This window comes from Pan paniscus, chromosome 1, assembly GCF_029289425.2.
Source record: "Pan paniscus chromosome 1, NHGRI_mPanPan1-v2.0_pri, whole genome shotgun sequence".
NCBI lineage: Eukaryota > Metazoa > Chordata > Mammalia > Primates > Hominidae > Pan > Pan paniscus.
In genome coordinates this window covers 116,328,544-116,340,668 of record NC_073249.2, presented here as the reverse complement: position 1 = coordinate 116,340,668, position 12,125 = coordinate 116,328,544, and positions in this window count along the sequence as shown.

Below are 12,125 nucleotides of genomic sequence, written 5' to 3'. Positions count from 1 at the left end.
ACTTACTTTATATTTTAACTCAATTTAATGACTTCTAAAAACTCTACCCCAAATCTCATGGTTATATATTTTCAAGCAGCTTCTTTAGGGCAATTTGAAAATGACACCATCCATTGGTTGACAAGGAAACTCTCCATCAGGACTGCTCCGAATCTGTTGGTCAGCTTTTTGGTGACCAGTCACAGAAAGATGGTGTGCTCTGGGGAGACCCAGTTTTTACCTCTGGTAGCCCCATTTGGTTACTTAGCAATATCTGTTGTGTCCCACATAGCCAGACTCTGCGGAAAATGTGGGTTCACAAAGAGAGAAGACCCCCTTAAAGCCCCCATCACCATGGCATTAGAGACTCTTTCACAATGGTAAGCATATTTCACATTTAATAGAAGCCATTTGAATTGAGTGGCTCTTGCACCCAAGAGATGATGAGGTCATTTATGTAATAATAACTTATTATTTTGAAGCAATTTTATCTCTGGGGTTTCATTTCATCTTCTTTCAATGTGGTTCAGTATATTGGGACTGGATAAAAAAGCTGGGTCACAGAAAGGCTAAGTGACTGTATTAGTGACTTAATGCTGGCTGCACCAGAGAAACCACAATATATCAGTGACTTAACACAATAAAACGGTATTTTTCACGTCACAATTAGATGCGACTTAGTGGTCTTTCTCCATCTTGTAGCTATGCCATCTGGAACATGAGGCCTCCAAGGTCACAGAGGAGGGCAAGAGACAGACTGAGGAGGCACACTGGCTCCTCACTGCCTTGTTCTGAAGGTGACACAGATGACTTCTGTTCACATTTCATCAGCAAACTCTAGTCATTGTATCCCAACCCAACTGCAGGGGAGCTGGGGAAGTTAGAGGAACACATGAGTTTTTGGTGAACACTATCTCTGACCTGATGACTAGGGTCACTTAGCCACTTAGTGGATTAACTAGAACTAGAAATTGAGTCTTCTGATTTCCAGCATTTAATTCTCTGCTGTGAACTCTGCTGTCTAATTTTCCTGTTGAGATGGAATGTGGTGTTTAGGCATCAACCCAGAGTATTTTGGGAGCCAGGGGTCTTGGAACCAAAGATTTGGGCCATGCTATGTCTTCTTATAGGATTTTCTAATTTTTTTTTTCATAGGTTATCTGGACAAAGATTACCAAATTGAGAGGAGGGGATGTCTGTGAACAGTTATGAAATCTGGAACCACAGGAATCTACTGTAGAGAAAGGTGTGGTAGTGTGAGATAGAGGAGAGTAAACCAAAAAGATTTTTCACTTAGTGGCCTGCCAGGGTCAGCCAGGCTGCAGACTAATAATCTGGCTGTTCTTCAAACCTGTATTTATTAAATATTTGCTCATCATTTATTTAGAGGAGAGGATGGATGCTCCATGGAAAAAGGCAAAGAAAGAAAACAGCTGGTGGCAGATAGCACACACTCTCAATTGTCCCAAACAAATTTAGCCCTGTCCCAAATGGGCCCGTTGTTCTTGCAAAGCAAAATGCCTGCAGTTAAATGGGCCCATCACTTAGAAGGCAGTTAGCAGTCTTGAGAGACTCATTCCCTTATCCCCAAGGAACTTTACAGAATATTATAATTCTGGAAATAAAATTTCCCACATTTTACTGCCTTGCTAAGGATATTTTGATGTTTATTATTGTTTGGTGCTCCAAGTATGTTCTCTCTATAGAAGAGCTTGAGACACCTAGATGCATTACTGGAATGGTCTGGGAGTGGGCACCCAATTGCCTCCTTCCATTTGGGATACGTATGTCCAACCCCTCTGACCTGATGTGTGTAATCTACAGAGAGGGGCTGCTTTGACGTGATCTATTTCCTTCTAACCTTCTAAATTCTGTATTTTCAGGAGAGCACAACTACCGTTTCTGTAGTGCTTCAAGATACCCTGTTCTCAGCCCAGAGAATCATCCCTAGATATCCAGGAAATGAGATACAGGAACCTGCAATGATAAGGTTTAGAGTGGGAAATGTTTATGCAAAAAGTTAATGTACTTATGAGAACTTTGATTTTTGCATTTCTTGACTTACTCAAAGAACCTTGCTCAGCAATACATTGTCATAATTTTATATGGGTGTTGTTCACACACACCCTGATAGCTTTCTGTCATGGTTACTAGGAGAGAGAGCAAGACAAAATAACAGAATATTGTCTTTCATTCGTGCATGTCAAAGAGTACTAAACAAGAACATGTGCATTTAAGTAGATTCTTTTCTGATATAGACTCTCCAATTAGAATTTGGTTTACTCAGGAAAAAATCAGTGACTTGTTTTTATCTCACACAGCTGTGAGAAAATAAGCCTACCAAACTATACAAATGATTGAGAACATTTGTTTCTCAGCATTTTAGGCTGGCTGGTGGCAATACAGAGTAAAATAGCCTTCAGACAGTACTTTTCCAAGCCTTCCTCCTCCTTACGAAGGCCTAGGTGGAAGGCCTTCATAAGGAGGCCTAAATAAGGAGGCCTTCATATGAAGGTCTAAATGTTAGAGAGGCACTTATTTGATTTATTCAAAAAGGAATGAATTTGTAGAGATGTCCCAGAAAAAAAATAGTGAGATATGCTATCAGAGAACAGGGAACCTATCCCACCATAGGACAGGGCCTATGAAAATAGGTGAGTTTTAAGTTCTCTCATTAACTGAATTAATTAGTGAATGAAAATCCCCTCTTCGTTATTCAAATACATATTGAATTTCTGCAATATGTTCTACTATTGCCTTGGTTATTATTCTTAACAGCCAATTGTAAAATGTGGGGAGATTTTACTATTAAACAATACACTCTCACATTTTTCCTTCTCCATCAGCACATCTCATATTATCCACTGTAAAACTGTACATGTCGTTATTGGTTCAAGGACACATCTCATTGGTGCTGGGTGGGAATGCATAGGGGGAGGTAGGGGTGGGGGAGAGAGACAGAGTATGAGAGAGATTGAGATTAAAGAGATCCCTGCAATCAGTTGTGGAAAGTCACAAACAAGCCTTCACATTACACAAGGATCTGGTCACAGGTTTGCACCACTAGACAGTTCTTTCCAGGGGTCAATCTCTTTCTTTAGTCAATGGCCCATCTTCTGGGCCCTGATTCTTGTGGCCAGGGATATTTTGGCATCCCATGCTATTTTCACCTTCCTATTGAATGTTGATGTATTAGTCTGTTTCCACCCTGCTGATAAAGACATACCTGAGTCTGGGCAATTTACAAAAGAAAGAGGTTTAATTGGACTTACAGTTCTACGTGGCTGGGGAAGCCTCACAATCATGGTGGAAGGCAAGGAGGAGCACGTCCTGTCTTACATGAATGGCAGCAGGCAAAGAGAGAATGAGAAAGCTGTAAAAGTGGAAACACCTGATAAAACCATCAGCTCTTGTGAGACTTATTCACTACCATGAGAACATTATGAGGGAACCACCCTCATGATTCAATTATCTCCCACCGGGTCCCTTCTACAAGGCATGGGAATTATGGGAGTGCAACTCAAGATGAGATTTGGGTGGGGACACAGAGCCAAACCATATCATTCTGCCCCTAGCCCCTGCCAAATCTCATTTTTTCACATTTCAAAACCAGTCATGCTTTCCTAACAGTCCCCAAAGTTTTAACTTATTTCAGAATTAACTCAAAAGTCCACAGTCCAAAGTCTCGTCTGAGACAAGGCAAGTCCCTTCCACCTATGAGCCTATAAAATCAAAAGCAAGCTAGTTATTTCCTAGATACAATTGGGGTACAGACATTGGGTAAATACAACCATTCCAGATGGGAGAAATTGGCCAAAATAAAGGGGCTGCAGGGCCCATGCAAGTCTGGAATCCACTGGGGCAGTCAAATCTTAAAGCTCCAAAATGATCTCCTTTAACTCCATGTCTCACATACAGGTCACACTGATGCAAGAGGTTGGTTCCCATGGTCTTGGGCAGCTCTGCTCCTGTGGTTTTGCAGGGTATAGCCCCACTCCCAGCTGCTTTCACAGGCTGGCATTGAGTGTCTGCGGCTTTTCCAGGTGCACAGTGCAAGCTGTCTGTGGATCTACCATTCTGGAGTCTGGAGGACGGTGGCCCTCTTCTCACAGCTCCACTAGGTGGTGCCCCAGTAGGGACTCTGTGTGGGGGCTCTGACCCCACATTTCCCTTCCACACTGTCCTAGCAGAGGTTCTGTATGAGAGGCCCACCCCTGCAGCAAACTTCTGCCTGGGCGTCCAGGTGTTTCCTTACATCTTCTGAAATCTAGGCGGAGGTTCCCTAACCTCAATTCTTGATTTCTGTGCACCCACAGGCCCAACACCACGTGGAAGCTGCCAAGGCTTGGGGTTTGCACCATCTGAAGCCATGGCCTGAACTCTATGTTAGCCCCTTTCCACCACAGCTGGAGCTGCTTGGACACAGAGCACCAAGTCCCTAGGCTGCACACAGCGTGGGGACCCTGGGCCCGGCCCACAAAACCACTTTTTCCTCCTAGGCCTGTGATAGGAGGGGCTGCTGCCCTGGAGACATTTTCCCCATTGTCTTGAGGATTAACATTTGGCTCCTTGTTAGTTATGCAAATTTCTACAGCCAGCTTGAATATCTCCTCAAAAAATGGGATTTTCTTTTCTGTCACATGGTCAGGGTCCAAATTTTTCAAACTTATGCTCTGTCTCCGTTTTAAAACTGAATGCTTTTAACATCACTCAAGTCACCTCTTGAGTGCGTTGCTGCTTAGAAATTTCTTTCGCCAGATATCCTAAATCATCTCTCAAGTTCAAAGTTCCACAAATCTCTAGGACAGGGGAAAAATGCCACCAGTCTCTTTGCTAAAACATAACAAGAGTCACCTTTGCTCCAGTTCCCAACAAGTTCCTTATCTCCATCTGAGACCACCTCAGCCTGGACCTTATTGTCCATATCGCTATCAGCATTTTTGTCAAACCATTCAACAAGTCTCTAGGAAGTTCCGAACTTTTCCACATTTTTCTGTCTTCTTCTGAGCCCTCCAAACTGTTCCAACCTCTGCCTGTTACCCAGTTCCAAAGTTCCTTCCAAATTTTTGGGTATCTTTTCAGCAATGCCCCACTCTACGGGTACCAATTTACTGTGTCAGTACGTTTTCATGCTGCTGATAAAGACATACCCAAAACAACAACAACAACAACAACGACAACAACAAGACATACCCAAAACTGGGCAATTTACAAAAGAAAGAGGTTTAATTGGACTCACAGTTCCACAGGGGTGGGGAGGCCTCACAATCATAGTGGAAGGCAAGGAGGAGCAAGTCCCATCTTATGTGGATGGCAGCAGGCAAAGAGAGAATGAGGAAGCCCCAAAAGTGGAAACCCCTCATAAAACCATCAGATCTCATAAGACTTATCCATTACCACAAAAACATTATGGGGAAACCACCCTCGTGATTCAATTATCTCCCAGAGGGTCTCTTCCTCAACACATGGGAATTATGGGAGTGCAATTCAAGATGAGATTTGGGTGGGGACACAGAGCCAAACCATATCAGTTGGGTTATTGTTTTTTCTTTTGGTTCCTTTCCTTACAGGGAATGTGGAGTGTAGTTACAGAATCCAGCTTTGATCAGCTTGGGAGATAAATTTTCCTCCAGTCATATAATTTTGCCCATTCCACCAAGTCTAGATGTCTCTAGTTCTCTTGCCTCACTCCCCCCACATCACCCTTCTCTCTTCCTGCTTGCACCATATGGCATATCTGTTTCTCTATCCCTAATCCCTTCTCTTGGACTCAAGAAGCCTCAATAAGCTGCCATACTCAAAGAAATGTATTCATAATATTAATGTTCCATGTTGGCAGAAAATGGTGGTGGGAGGCAGATTAGAGAAAGAGAAAGACCAAGCACCCAGCAAGTGTCTAAGTGCCATTGTTTGATGCCCACATTCAGAGAGAAGCAAGACCACTAGGACTTCTGAGATCCTCTGGCATAGCCATCTTGTCTTATAGAAAAGGAAACTGAAGAGCATAGAATTGAGAGGCGACAAGCACTTAAATAGCCCCCATCTCTTGGCTCCTGGCCCAGTGTTCCTCTGCAACTCGTAGCTGCCCCTGTAGCCACTGGCCATTTTTTCCCCCAAACCCGGGGCAGGCTTAGGAAGAGTTCTTCTTCCATTTCTACCAGGAGCAGATCACACAGGAATTTTCTACTTTGATCCGACTCCCAGGCCCAGTTGATTATCCATGTAACTCTCTTAGAAGGGGAATAAAATTCCTTCTAAAGGCAGGGAGTTGGGAGGGGTCAGCCTAAGAATCATTAGGCTGTTAGTACTAAGCTCCTCTGAAACTCCTGGGTTATTGCCCTGGCGTTCCCAAGAATGCCAGCAAGTCCTCAACACTTTCAGAAGCTTGTTTTTGAATGTGTACCTGCTGATTAATTAATTGAAGAAAGCTACTGGAGCACAAACATAATCTCACCCTGTGTTAGTCATTTCTGGATGGGGAATGTGTTCCTGGGAAGGCAGTCATGTTAATGTTGGCAATTTCTATTCTGCTCATGTCTCCAGAGCCCATCACTGTGGCCCACAGAGCATGAGCTCATGAGCTCATGGTTTAATTGGGTTAGAAATTAAATGAATGCTTTTTTTCTTCTAAAGGAGAAGGAGAGCCGCCCCATACTAAGACTAGCAATTAAAACTGCAAGAAGATAACTTGGCAGGAGTCTCAACAGTGAGGCACACATGAAGTGGAGAGGAACAAATGCTCTTATCTCCAGCAAGAGCAAGAAAGTTTGACAGGTAGCAGTTCTCAACACGGATAGCTGAGGGGTGGAGGGTGAGATGGATTTACAATAATCTCAATAAACTCAAAGACACACATATGAGAGAAAGGGAAGAATAAATGATATCGTACTTACATGTGTTTGTTCTTCCATGAAGACAAAAGAAACTTCTGGATGAAATATCTAGTTAGTTGAGATGATTCTAAAGCTCCTTCCAAATCTGAATTATGATGTCACATGAAACTCAAACCTACATCACGAGCTGATAGAGTCACACACCCTGTATCCTCAAAATCCTTGTTATTTATTTCTGGGAGTTCCCAAATGGGTGTCTCATGTGTGTCCCCAGTCCAGTCATTCAGCTACAGCCAGTGTGAGGAGCCTTCGACTTCCCATTTCTTGTGCCCAAGAGCCCCTTGAAGAGGCACCACTGCTGGAACCGCTCACATCTGGCATGCCAGTGTCCCTCCAGGGGTGCTACCTCCCAAAGCTTCCAAAGCTGCCAGGCCTCTAGGCAAAGGTGAGGAGAATGTGTTACTCAGTGTCTCAAAAGTCTCCTAAAAAAAGGTTCTGACCTCTGGTCTTCATCTTTCCAACCATAAAAATTCAGACCAAAGGACCATATGAACAATTCAATCAACAAATCTTTGTTGATTGCCTAGTATGTGCCTGGTACTTTTCCAGAAGCTGAGATGCAGTAATGAACACATAGAAATGATCCCTGCCTCCTTTTCTCTTCTCTGCTTCTAGCTCCCATCCCTCCAAACCCAATTATTTCACCTTCTCTAGTTATAAAACAAAAGTTCCCATGGATATTGATAAATGGAAAAGAGTTGCGAATGGGGTGTTGGGAAGAAATGAACTATCCATAGTAGCATAGTTGGGGCTTCAGCTCACCTAGCCAAAGATGCCCTGTACATCTGAAAAATCCATATACCAAAATTTCATAGATAATTACTTTCTATGCAGCCAGTCACAAGTTAATTTACCTGATAATTTTCATATGTGGTAGAAGGAAGGCATTTGGAAGACCAGTTTAATAGTACAGTAAATATGTTAGTTTTGAACATTTTGTGTATCTGCAAATATACAAAGGCATTTTGAACGTTTGTATATTTGCAAAATGTGGTATGTTTTTCTCCTCCCCCCACATTGCCTCATTAATTCAGAAAATATTTATTGGGCACCTACTTTATGCCCAATAAATATTTTCATGCCAAACACTTTTCTATTTTATTTTATTTTTTTTTGGAGACAGAATCTTGCTCTGTTGCCCAGGCTGGAGTGCAGTGGCACGATCTCAGGTCACTGCAACCTCTGCCTTCCAGGTTTAAGCGATTCTCATGCCTCAGCCTCCCAAATAGCTGGGATTACAGGCATGTGCCACCACACCTGGCTAATTTTTGTGCTTATAGTAAAGATGGGGTTTCACCATGTTGGCCAGGCTGGTCTCAAACTGCTGACCTCAGGTGATCTGCCTGCCTTGGCCTCACAAAGTGCTGGGATTACAGGTGTAAGCCACCACACCTGGCCCAAAACACTTTTCCAGTTGATTGGGATATAGCAAAGAACAAGATGGACAGAAAATGCCTGCCTTTGCAGTCTATATTGTGGGGTAAGACACAGTCAATATAAATAAACTATACATAAATAAATAGTATGTTAGTTAAATGTGCTCAGGTGAAATAAACTAAGAAGGAGGACAGGGAGTGTTGAGGGAGGAGCTGGCAAGGAGAGCAAAGAAGCCCTCACTGAGAAGGTGACATTTGACCCTTGAAGGTGATGAGAGAGCATGCCATATCTAAAGCAAGAATATTCCAGCTTTGGGGAACAGCAAATGCAAAGACCATGAGGTAAACAGGTGAATGGAATATTCAGGGAACAGCAAGAGATCAGTGTGGCCAAGGAGCAGAGTGAAGGAGGGAGAGAGCCTGAGGAGATTAGGCCAAAGACACAGCAGGGGCCATATCTTGCAGGGCCTTGTGGCTTTTTGGAAGGACTTTGGCTTTTACCCAGAGTGAGATAAGAAGTCATTGGAGAGTTTTGAGTAGAGGGGTGACACAATCTGGCTCTTGTTTTAACAGGCTAAGTCTAGCTGCTCTCTGGGGAATAGACTAAAAGGGCAAGAGTGGAAGCAGGAAGTCTAATTAGGAGAGTATTGAAATAATGCAGGTGAGAGGTGAAGGAGGCTCCTACCGGGGTGATAGCTGAGGAAGTAGGGAGAAGGCACATGTCATGTGCTTTCATAATTCAGAACATTAATTTCATCATGCTGTATTGTAGCATTTGGTTTCTCTGGTAACATGCAATTTTGGTTTTTTGATGATGAAATAAAGTAATATATATATATAAGGTACAAATATGGCCCCTGGCCTATGATAAGCATTTGACTAGTGCTAATTACTGCCTATTTTCTATCTTTTCTACTCTAGCTACTTCTGAGAATGGTTTGCTACAGATAATAATAAAAACTGTGTATCCATATACATAATTGGTTAAAATGAAAACAAAGATCAGAAATCATGTGTAGGAGGGGAAGATTGTAATTGGACAATAAATTAGATTATTACTGCAAGTAGGCACTAATTCAACTTCTGTGCTTCCTAACAGGCAAGACAAAAAATGAAATTCCATAATTTATCGGGTTTTGTCTGGTAAGAGGAAACATCAGTTTTCAGGAGACCTAGACTTGTTCCTAGCACTAAATTCCTATTGATTCCTAATATAAGGAACTCTGATTATTAGTATATAATGTCCTCAACAGCAATTCAGCAGGTAATACAGAGATAATCTTTGTTATTTCTTTTATTGATTCACAATAGAATTATTAAATAATAACTCAGTAAAGCCATTAAGGAAACAACATAGTTTAGTGAAACGAGCCTTAGATAAGTTCTCAGAAAACTGAGTTTGAGTCCCAGTTGTACCCGTGTGAGCTTAAGAACACTTAAACCTTTTGAACCTTACAAAATTGTTGTGAGAAGCAAATGAGATGATACGTTTAAAAACTCATTATAAGTTATAAAACATATAGTCTTATATTACTGAAATCTGAGTGCTGAGTTAATTCAATAGAAGTTCATAAAGTTTTAAACACTCAATATGAAAGGAAAATGATGCCTTTACTAATTCAATCAACAAATATTTACTGAAGGTCATCTATGTCATTGTTATAGGCACTGAGTGGAAAAAAAAAAAAAAGAAAGCCCAGGCCCATTCTAATCAAGCTTTAATTCTAGTAGGGGAAGACAAATACATTTACTAAAATTAAGTAAGAATAAGGGACATTAAAAAAAACTAAAAAAGAGTAAATGGATAAAAGAGTGAATCTAGAGAAACAAGGAGTTAACGTGTTCCCTGGCTGCCTTTGTCAAATATCACTTTCCATCTGCATTTTTGACTGGAGTCTACTTCATGCATTTATTCATTACTTCAATCAACATTTACAGAGCTACTCCCACATGCTAGAGTCTGGGCAGTCAGTTGAATACCTGCCAGTTTATTATCATATTGATTCACTCACATCTTCTGACGTGCCATCTTGTGACCGGCAGCACACCTAGGTGGGACATCGATGTAGTTGGGGTGAAGAGCAAGGTGAGATGGTGGCCCTCAACCTTGCCCAAATCACCAAACTCCAAATCCAGTTTTTTCTCCCTCTGCCGTTTTTTTTGTTGTTGTTGTTTGTTTGTTTTTTTTCTCTCTGAGACGGGGTCTCCCTCCGTCGTCCAGGCTGGAGTGCGGTGGCATGCTCTCGGCTCACTGCAAGCTCCGCCTCCTGGGTTCACGCCATTCTCCTGCCTCAGCCTCCTGAGTAGCTGGGACTGCGGGCACCCGCCACCACGCCCAGCTAATTTTTTTATATTTTTAGTAGAGACGGGGTTTCACCGTGTTAGCCAGGATGGTCTCGCTCTGCTGACCTCGTGATCCGCCCACCTCAACCTCCCAAAGTGCTGGGATTACAGGTGTGAGCCACCGCGCCCGGCCCCTCCCTCTGCCTTCTTATACCCGTGTATTAGTCTGCTATGATTGCCATAACAAAGCACCATAGAGTGGGTAGCTTAAACACAGAAGTTTATGGAGGTTAGAATTTGAAGATCAAGGTGTCAGCAAGGCTGAGGCCTCTCTCTGTGGCTTGAATATGACTGCTTTCTCACTAAATCTTCACATGGTCTTTCCTCTGTGTGCACACATCCCTGGTGTCTCTGTGTCCTCTTCTTTATAAGAACACCAGTTAGATTAGATTAGGGTCCACTGTAATGGCCTCATTTTAACTTAAACATCACTTTAAATTCCCTGTCTCCAAATGCACATGTTGAAGTTTTTGGGGTTAGGGCTTCAACTTATGAATTTTGGGGGACATAGTTCAGCCCATAATAACCATTTTCTTGCTCTAGTTGGGCTGTTCTGCCACCATTCCACGAACATTCCTAGTGTTTTTGAAGCCAGAAAGTCTCTTCCTCTCTCCTTATCAAATTCCCATGCATCCTTCAAGGCCCAATGAGAATGCCATTTCTTCTGAGAAGCTTTGCCTGATCAGCCCAGCAGGCATGATAAGTCCCTCCTTGGTCTTTCTTTAACATTTATAGCATGAATTAAAGTCCCTCAAATTGTACAGGTGAATGTATATGGTTTGTTTTTATGGTTAGAGTATAGACTTCTGGGGGGAAAGAATTAAATCTTAAATCTCCTTGTATCTTCTCTATATCATTTCCCTGGTATAGGCTGGCAAAATATATACACATTAAATATATGTTATGAACATGAAATCTAGTAGCTCACTGATATGAAAACTTTCATTGGCAACTAAAGCAAGTATGTAAATAAGAAGATGCCTGTTGTAAAGTATACTTGCTCCAAAATGTGTTTCTTGTAGATATTTCTTATTATTCACTAAATTCTTACTTTCACTTTCAATTCTTATCTGCTGATAGAAATGTCTTCTCCATCAGAATGCAATTAATATGCTACCTTTGAGGAGGTAATTCTTTAGCTCAAAGTGATGTGTTGGGTTATAATTTTCATCATCTGCAATCATAGATTGAGTTTTCTGGAGGTTTTTAAAAAATTTTAAGTTGACCAACTATCCAAAGTACCTAGGCATGGTACACAACCTTGAAGCCTTGATATGTAGCTGGTATCCCCTGCTTATTGTTGAAACGGGTGTAGAACTGATGAGGTGAGCTGTGGCTTCACAAATGGGATTTTGTGTGTGTGTGTGAAATGCAGCTCTGAAAGGACAGTTTGTACCCTATTGTTCTTTTTAAAGCAAAAATTACTCTTGTTAGAAAACAATAAAAGGCCCTTGCTGCCATTGCTGGGTATGTGTTTACCAGCCACCCGGTTTCTGTCTAGACTGTTGGTTGGATTGGTAGACATCTCTCAAAA